This window comes from Mus caroli, unplaced genomic scaffold (assembly GCF_978045245.1).
Source record: "Mus caroli unplaced genomic scaffold, Mus_caroli_1 scaffold_4, whole genome shotgun sequence".
Lineage (NCBI taxonomy): Eukaryota > Metazoa > Chordata > Mammalia > Rodentia > Muridae > Mus > Mus caroli.
Genome location: NW_028227259.1, coordinates 123,490,484 through 123,499,148, shown reverse-complemented (window position 1 = coordinate 123,499,148; position 8,665 = coordinate 123,490,484).

The window sequence follows — 8,665 nt, the reverse complement described above, 5'->3', positions numbered from 1 at the left end:
AAACAGAGGCTGGGACACCAAGCCTAGTGGTAGCCTTGTGGCCTGTGTTCCCAACACAGCTTTGACTAATCCAGAGACTGCACTCTGGACGTATTTACGATTTCTTACCACTTCCCAGCAAGAATACCACAGAGCCTGGATCCAGATGTTCCAGACGCAGGAATGAGATGCTATCAGAAGCCCAAGCAGCCTTTCCCACATCCCCATGAGCCAACAGTGAGTGTACGCCATGGGTCGTGATGACCACAGACTCATGCGTGTGATCATGGATCCTGAAAACCCACTCAATGGAACAGGACAGGATTAACACTGAAGCAACTGCTCCGGGGTGGACACAAGGAAGAAAGTCAGTTGTAATATTAGCTGCTGTCTAAAGAACGTCCAAAAATTCATCACTTAAAATAGAAATTAGTATGTGTGTGTGAGTACATCTGCAGGTGCATGCAGGGGCCAGAGGACACATTTTGGTACCATTTGTCAGGTGTGTGTGTGTGTGTGTATGTGTGTGTGTCTTAGGCCAGGTTTCTCATGAGCAATGAGAAGTGACCAAATATGCTAGGCTGTCGGTCTAGACAGACCAAAGGATCCGCCTATCTCTGCTTTTCCAAAGCTGGCATTACAGGCACATCACCATACTTGGCCTTTTAAATGTATGTGCTGGGGATTGAACTCCGGTTCTCATCATCGCAAGGCAGGCACTCTACTGAGTGAACCATCTGCCCAGCCCCACCACTACTTGATTTTATGCAGCTCATCACTGACAACAAGGTCAGGAAAGTGTAGGTCAAATTAGTCTTGTCTCCTTTTAACATTTATTTTTGTAAATAAAGTTTTATCAGCACAGAGAACACTTAGTTTCCTAAGTGGTGTGTGTGTGTGTGTGTCTGTCTGTCTGTCTGTCTGTCTGTGTGGAAACGAACATGCGGTTACAAACAGAGACTTGCAAAATCTGAAGTGTTCTCAGTCTCGTTCCATACAGGGAATAGTGTGTGCCGATCCCTGGCACAGACCATCTTATTTCCATAGCTGGAAGCAGTCTTTGGAGTTTGTTCAATTCAGATGTGTTTAAGTTAGAATCAGTGGCTAAATCTTAGCACCTACATGCTGGGACTTTTCTAAGCTAATGTATTTCACTGTGTTTAAGTGAATTGGTGTTTAGGCATAAGGTCCTGCGAATTTGAGGACTGTCAGCTTCTTCTAGAGCCATGCATATATATGTATGTATATATGACAATCACTGGCAGAGGCTGGGGAGTTGTAGGTCCTCTTTGGATGACTATTCTGAAGTCCCCACCTCTCCCTCTCACCTTTCTCACTGAGGCTGAGGTTCACTCACCATGTATCATGGCACTTGTCTTAGAGTCCACAAGAGCTTACCAGGAGTGCATCCCTTCTGGGAAGAGACCAGATAAGGTTTTGCTTCAGATTTCTGCATGTTAGGTGAGAAGCTGGGATGCAGAGGCCCCTGAGACAGGACCCAGTTTGTAGAATGCTTGCCTGGCATGAAGCACAAAACCCTGTACTGGATCCCCAGAGTCACATGAACTAGACATGGTAGGAGAAACCTGTGAGTTCAGCAGGAAAACACACACACACACACACACACACACACACACACACACACACACACATGAGAATATCTGGGAGAGGTTAATAGGCAAGCTTAGGGCCAGTCATGGTGGTACACATTTACAATTCCAGACCATGGCAGACAGTGGCAGGAAGATCCCAAGTTTGAGCTAGGCTGAACTGATAGTGAGTTCCAGTCCAGCATGGGCTACTGAATGAAACCCTCTAAACACCACACATCCCAGGAATAAAGAAAAGACTATGACCTGTCTACTTACAACACTTGAAGAAACCTAGAGTCAACCATAAATTGAACCAGTGTGCTCTTGGTTGAGATGGGGAAACTGAGGCACTGTGGAGCATGGGTCTTGCTCATGATAGCACAGTAAATGGCAGGGACAACCTAGAGCCCAGGGTGCCCTGTCCCAGTTCTGTGGTCTTTGGCCATTGTCCCATTGGCTCTTACATATGGGAATTCTGTGTATTGCTCAAATATCACTTGTCTGTAGTGACTGTATTGTAGCCTCTTTGCTACATGTGTGATGCTGGAGTGAAAACCATCAACAGTAAAAACCTTTTGCGACACACACACATGCACCCATACATAAATGTACACACACAAATGCATCTACACACACATTCACACGAGCATACACATCCACACATGCATACACATACATCCACACTAGTGCACACCAGCAGAATAAATGACAAACAGCAAAGGGTAACATATAATCATATCAACATAATTTCACCACTATATGAAATTCCATGAACCCAGCAGCTACTGATGTCAGCTGATGCAGCCCAGGTACACAAAACAGCGCCAATACATTCAGCCTCATTCAGTGACAAGCTTTGTGGTCTTGTCCCAAACACAGTCAAATTCGGTTTCCCTTTGGAGCATCCTGCATATCCAGAATATGTAGGCACAGAGAAAAAAATTAAAAAGAGTTGGGCTGAAAGCTGGAACAGGTAGGGGTAATTACTGTTTTAATAGTAGTAATAGTAGTAGCAGTAGTCGTGGTTTTGTTGTTGCTGTTGCCTTCCTTTTTTTTTTAACCTTCATGCAAATTCTTCAAGATTTGGGACAGGAGCCTTGCCTACAAAGTATTACTCCATCGCTGAACACGATTAAAGAGCACCCCACCTACTTCTGGGGTCCTTTAGAAGGAGCATCAGTTGCTGTTGAACCCACCAGCCAAAGCCTTCCCATCTCCATTCTGATTGGATGAATCAGTATAGCTCTAGAAAGACATCCTGGAGGATCATGGGATGTTGTGAAGTGCTAGGAGTTACACTTAATGACCCGGGTTTCTGAGGGTTTCTCCAGTCTAGTGACAGATCCTGGGATGTGGAAGGAGAGTTCCAGCCCACATATGTAATCAACTTCCAGATACAAGGCTGCAGCAAGGGGAGCTGGCTCCAAAGCCTTCCCGCACGAATTGAAAAGCCACTCCAGAGTTCACATCAGGACCCAAGCAAAAGATGACACAGCTCTGACCAGACTCTGACTTTTGCAACCAGAGAGGGGCGGGGAGAAGGTCGGGCTGTTCATTGTTATGCAAATGAAATGTCAAAATCCCGAACTCCAGGCGCCCCCCCCCCCAGTGGCTTAAGGGAATCTCCCAAGATGCTCCTGCCACATGTGCAAGACATTAAAATTAGTCTGAGCTCCTCTGAAGAGCCTTTCTGACATTGCCATATGTCGGGAGTGGGGCTGGCCCTCCTATTCGGCAAACATCTTAAACTATTTTCAAATGATTTAGGTTCCCCAAGACCTAAAACGTATTTTTTCCTCCTTCTGAGTACCTTTTTAAGCCCTAGAGTATTTTGTAGGGAATTCAAGCCACATGCTTATACTTGACTCTGCTACATGTTGTTTTCTGAGCGGCATTTGATGTCCAAGCTGACTTTGAGAAATATATATATTAAGTATATGAATATATATATATATATGTATGTATCTACATGTGTGTGCATGTTTGCACATGTGTACATGTGTGTGCATGTGTATAGATAGTATTAACATTACAAACAGGAAATTGTCTAAAGCATGTAGCATCCTTTTCTTGCTGATAAGTTGCTTTGAAAACTGTCTCTGAAGGAAACATCCTTTACTTATTTTTAAATCCACTTGCTGTTTTCTGATACTTGTTTTTTTTTTAATAATATTGAGTTCCAGAAGTTTCTGTGTCTTGCATTTTAATTCCTTCTGAACTCCACAATAGGTATATATTTTATTCTATTCTACAGATGCCCATTTTTTACTTATTATGTTTGTATATTTGTGTGGGTACCTGTGGGTGGTGGGTGTCTATGGGAGTTGCACATTGTGTGTGTGTGTGGTTTGTACAGCCCAGAGGTCAGCCTTGGCATTCCTCAGACATTGTATATCTTGTATAGCACTGGCTGGTGCAAGATATACCCAGAGGGCTCTGTACCTGCAGATAAAAAAGATCCCAAACAGAGCAAGGGTGAACTCACACCACCACCTCCATCCACACAGATGTGAATGCACACAAGTCCATCCTCAGTAGAAGAACTGCAAATATTTAGTTATCTCGGCTTGTTTATTATTATCATTATCACTATTATTATTTTCTATTTTTTCTTTCTTTATTTAGCGCGTGTTTTGGGGAGAGGCACCTGCCTCGGTGCTCATGGAGCGGTAAGAGAACGGCTTGCAGAAGTCTGCTTTCTCCTTCTCTCCTTTTCCTGCCTCGAGGACTTGGGAATCAAACTCAGGACATAAGGCTTGGCAGCAAGTGTCTTTACACGCTAAACCCTCTTGCTGGTCGGTCCTCCCCTGATATTTTTCAGGGGAAAAGGGATGAAGGGTAGCACAGCCACGGTCCCTAACTACACCCTGTGTCTCCTGCCGGTAGAGCAGTGAGCTTACCTGAAAGCTTACCTGAAATCATCCACAATGTGTGGATGGATTTGGTATGACACAAGGACACCCAGGTGTGAAGACAGAGGGACAGGAAGGCAGGAACATATTACCATATCCTCTCAGGCTCTGTGTGACATGGTATGTGAAGTCTGAATCCCCTTCCTCCATCTGGGATTCAGAGCTTCGCTTTTTACACCAAAAACAAGTGGGGTCTGTGCTGCATGACCCTGCCTGCAGACTCCCTTCTCGACTCTCTTGAGAGGTGAGATAACTCTCCTAACTAAGGCTGTTATTCTGCTCTCCATTTGGTGTGTATGCACGTGCATTGGCGTGTGTGTGTGTGTGTGTGTGTGTGACATGAATGTTGCTATGCATGGGTGATTTCAGGTATGTGTGTGCCATGTACAGATGTGGAGGTCAGAGGACATCCTTTAAGAGTCGTCTCTTCCTGTGGTGGTTATAGGGATGAAACTCAGGTACCGGGTCTTGTTCTGTAAGTACTCCTACCCATTGGCCATCTTGCTGGTATGGTTATTCGTATTAATTACTGCCCTGCTGATTTCATGACTGTGAGCCTTAGCCAGTGAACATTATACACACATTCTCATTTAACTCTCACAGAAATGCCTTCTCCTTCCCCTTAATCCCCCTTCCTCCTCCCCCTCCTCCCTCCTCTTCCTTCCCCCCTCCTTCCTCCTCATCTCCCTCATGCTCCTGTCTCATATTCCCTCCTCATCCTCCTCCTCCCTCCTCTCCTTCCTTCTCTTTACCCTGCTCCTCCCTCCTACCCTTCTTTCTGTTCTCACCTCCTCCTCCCTCCTGTTCTCCCTCCTCTTCTCCCCTCCTCCTCCCTCCTGTCCTCCCTCCTCCTCTTCGCCCCTCCTCCTCCCTCCTGTCCTCCCTCCTCTTCTCCCCTCCTCCTGCATCCAGTCCTCCCTCCTCTTCTCCCCTCCTCCTCCCACCTCTTCTCCCTTCTCCTCCTTCTGTCCTTCTTCCTCCAGTCCTCCCTTCTCTTCCTTCCATCCTCCTCCCTCCTCTGCCCTCATCTTTCTCTCCTTTCCTTTTTTCTTCTTCTCCTTGTCCTCCTTCAAAATCATTGTCCTCACTCTGTTTGCAAAGAGGTTGCAGGCAAGGCTCTAATAATACTACAAGCCAAGCTCATTCCCCAAGTACATCAAAGACTCAGACCCTGAAGCTTCCTTTGTGGACTTGAGCCCCTGGCTGCCATCTTCCCCATGGACTATTCTGCTCTAGCAGCCTCTTGCACGCCTCTCATGAGCTCTGCTTCATGATGGCTGCTGTACCATTCAGCCAACCAGGTATTGCGAATAAGGGTTTTCATAGACCTCAGTTATGTGTTGCTATAAGACCAAGTCTCGTGTAACCTAGGCTGTCCTCAAGTCCACTGTATAGCCAAGGTTGACCTTGAAGGCTATCCAGCCATTACCAATACAAGCAATGCCTAAGTTAGGTGCAACTCAGGGCAGCCTGTGTGGTAGTCCATCCCTCATCCCCACTGCCATTAATGCTAACTTTAAATATATATATGATGTATATGGTGTATGTGGTGTATATGATATATGGTATATATGATATGTATGATGTATATGAGATGTATGAGATGTATATGTATGTGTATGTGTATGTGTATATGTATCGTTTGATATGTCCTTCAGAAAGAGGAAAACCTTGCTATCGAAGCTGCCAGACTGAACCTGAAGGACACAGAACAAAGTGAACCAAGGTTAGATACCTGATTTCATCCCTGTGTGGTGATGAGAAGGACTTCTATTATTGAGGACAAGAGTAGAATGGGCGTCACTAGGAGCTCTCAGTGAGGGGCATTGGAGAGATGTGGGTCAAAGAGCATACTTTGGGGGACACAGTCTCATCATGATGTTCTGTGTTTCTGAAGACTGATTTAGAAGACACTATTCAACAGGAAAGATTGCGGGGGGAAGCAATATAGAAAGGAGGATACTATGGAAACCCCTCCAGTCTGATCCCAGCTGCCCAGACCCCTGGTCTCCCAAGGCAACCGACAATGTTGGTATATTACTTACCTTTCCAAAAATGTTTGATGCTCACATGCACACACACACACACACACACACACACACACACACCACAACACATACATTAATACAGTAAGTGGGCTGTCTTTCTTTTTAAAATATGCATGTTAATATATATTATAAATGTTGTCAAAATACTATTCCTTTATGTTAGCTTTGTGTTTATGGCTCTGGAGATTGAACCCAGAGCCCCATGAGTGCTCAGGATGCTAAGCACCCCCCCATACACCCCTCACTGAGCTGTACCCTCAGCTCTCTTTGGAGACAGTTTTGTTTTGTTTTGTTTTGTTTTGTTTTGTTTTGTTTTGTTTTGTTTTGTTTTGTTTTGTTTTGTTTTGTTTTGTCGTGTCTTGTCATGCCTTGTTTTGTTTTGCAGTACAGCCTCACTAAGTTGCCCCTTGTGACCTTTAGCTCATTATGTAATCCAGGTTGACTTTGAATGTTTTAGGGGCCTTAGACTCATGAACAAACCTGCGACAACGGTGTCCTGCCGCCCAGACCCAGCACCGCTGCTCTGACCTCCGCTCTCTTGTTCCTTTTAACCACCGTTTAGCTTCCCCAAAGGGTGGATACAAGCAACCCTCTTGTTGTTTTTCTGTAGATCCAGTATAAAATCTTTGCTCCGTTCTGACTCATTGAGAAGAAAAGAAACCTTCGATTTCCAGAATGATCTCTGTTCATTAACATTGCCTTTCCATGAGAGACCCGGCTCCTCCGGCATTGGTGGAGTTTGAAGTTTCTTCACAGGGGCTTCAAGGCACCTTGGTTCCTAGGTCTAATCTCCCCTAAGCTTCCTCTGTTTTACCTTGGACAAGACTCTCCTGTTTGTTTTCAGACTCTGGGCAGCTCCGAAGTTTGTCCTGCTGGAGGCTGCCCCTCCCCCATCATGTTCATGGGTGCGGTCCCTTGGCTTCAGCAGCAACTCTCCCCTTCTGTCCCCATGGGGACTTCTTAGGATTTAAAGGGACTGAAAAGGAAGATCGAGGTGGGCGAAGTTAAAGAGGGAGGGTTCCAAAAGCAAGCTGTCTTTATTTATGGAGATAAGCAAGTGTTTCTTCACTGGGCTTCTTGGTCCCTTCAGAAATCCTGCAATCTGCAATTTCTGCTGCAACGTGTGTGTGTGTGTGTGTGTGTGTGTGTGTGTCCTCGCGAGTGCATATAGAAGCTGAAGGTCCAAACCTTTTTTCTCTATCCCTCCTTCTTTGTTTTTGTTTGTTTGTTCTTTGAGACCGAGTCACTGAACCTGGAGTTCACCAAGCAGGTCAGTCTGGCTGACACCAGCAAGCTCCAGGGAATCCCCTTGCCTCTGTCACCCCAGGACTGGAATTGCAGGTGCTCATAACCACAGGTGGAGGTAGTCCTCTCTGAAGTCTCACATTTATACAGCAAGCACTAGGACATCTTCCTAGGCCCCTCTTGCAATTTCCAGAGCTTAAGCCTCTGCCCCACCACCCCAGAGGCTTGGAGGCCTGGTGTGGTCCCTGATGGGTCTGACTCAAACCTCATTTTTTGAACCCTTCTCTGCCTCTGGGGTCTTCCTTGCCCACATTGAAAACCGATTTTCCCACCATCTGCCTACTCCACGGTATATTTTCCGGCACAATTTCCTTCAAATAATCCCTTGCTCCCCCAGGCAATCCTCGAGAGTGGGGTTGACATCTCTTCTCTACCCACACAGCCCCCTGCTACCCCCTGAAATCTCCCTCAACACCTTTCGCTATTTCCTTTCTCCAAAATGGCTCATTTCTTCCAAGGGGGCTTTCCACGCGGTACCTGTTTGGGAGAGCCAGTGTCTATAGGGGACTCACTTTTGGACCTCACAAGTCTCAAGTCTCAGCAATTTTATGTGAATTCAGATGGCTGGAACACACAGCTACCACAGCGGATTCATGTACTGTTGGCATGACTGATCTGCCAACAAAACTTCAAGAAGTTTATGGGTTTGTTAGAATTACATGGCAAACCTTGGAAGGATTCTCAGAGTTATGTAATTACTGGAAGGAAGGAAAAGGCCTGGTGTGGGGTCTGTGTGTGTGTGTGTGCGCATGCGTGCATGTGTGTGTGTGTGTGTGTGCTTCCCGCCTCTTTACTTTTCTTCTTTAAGAAAGAAGTGGGTAGGGATCTT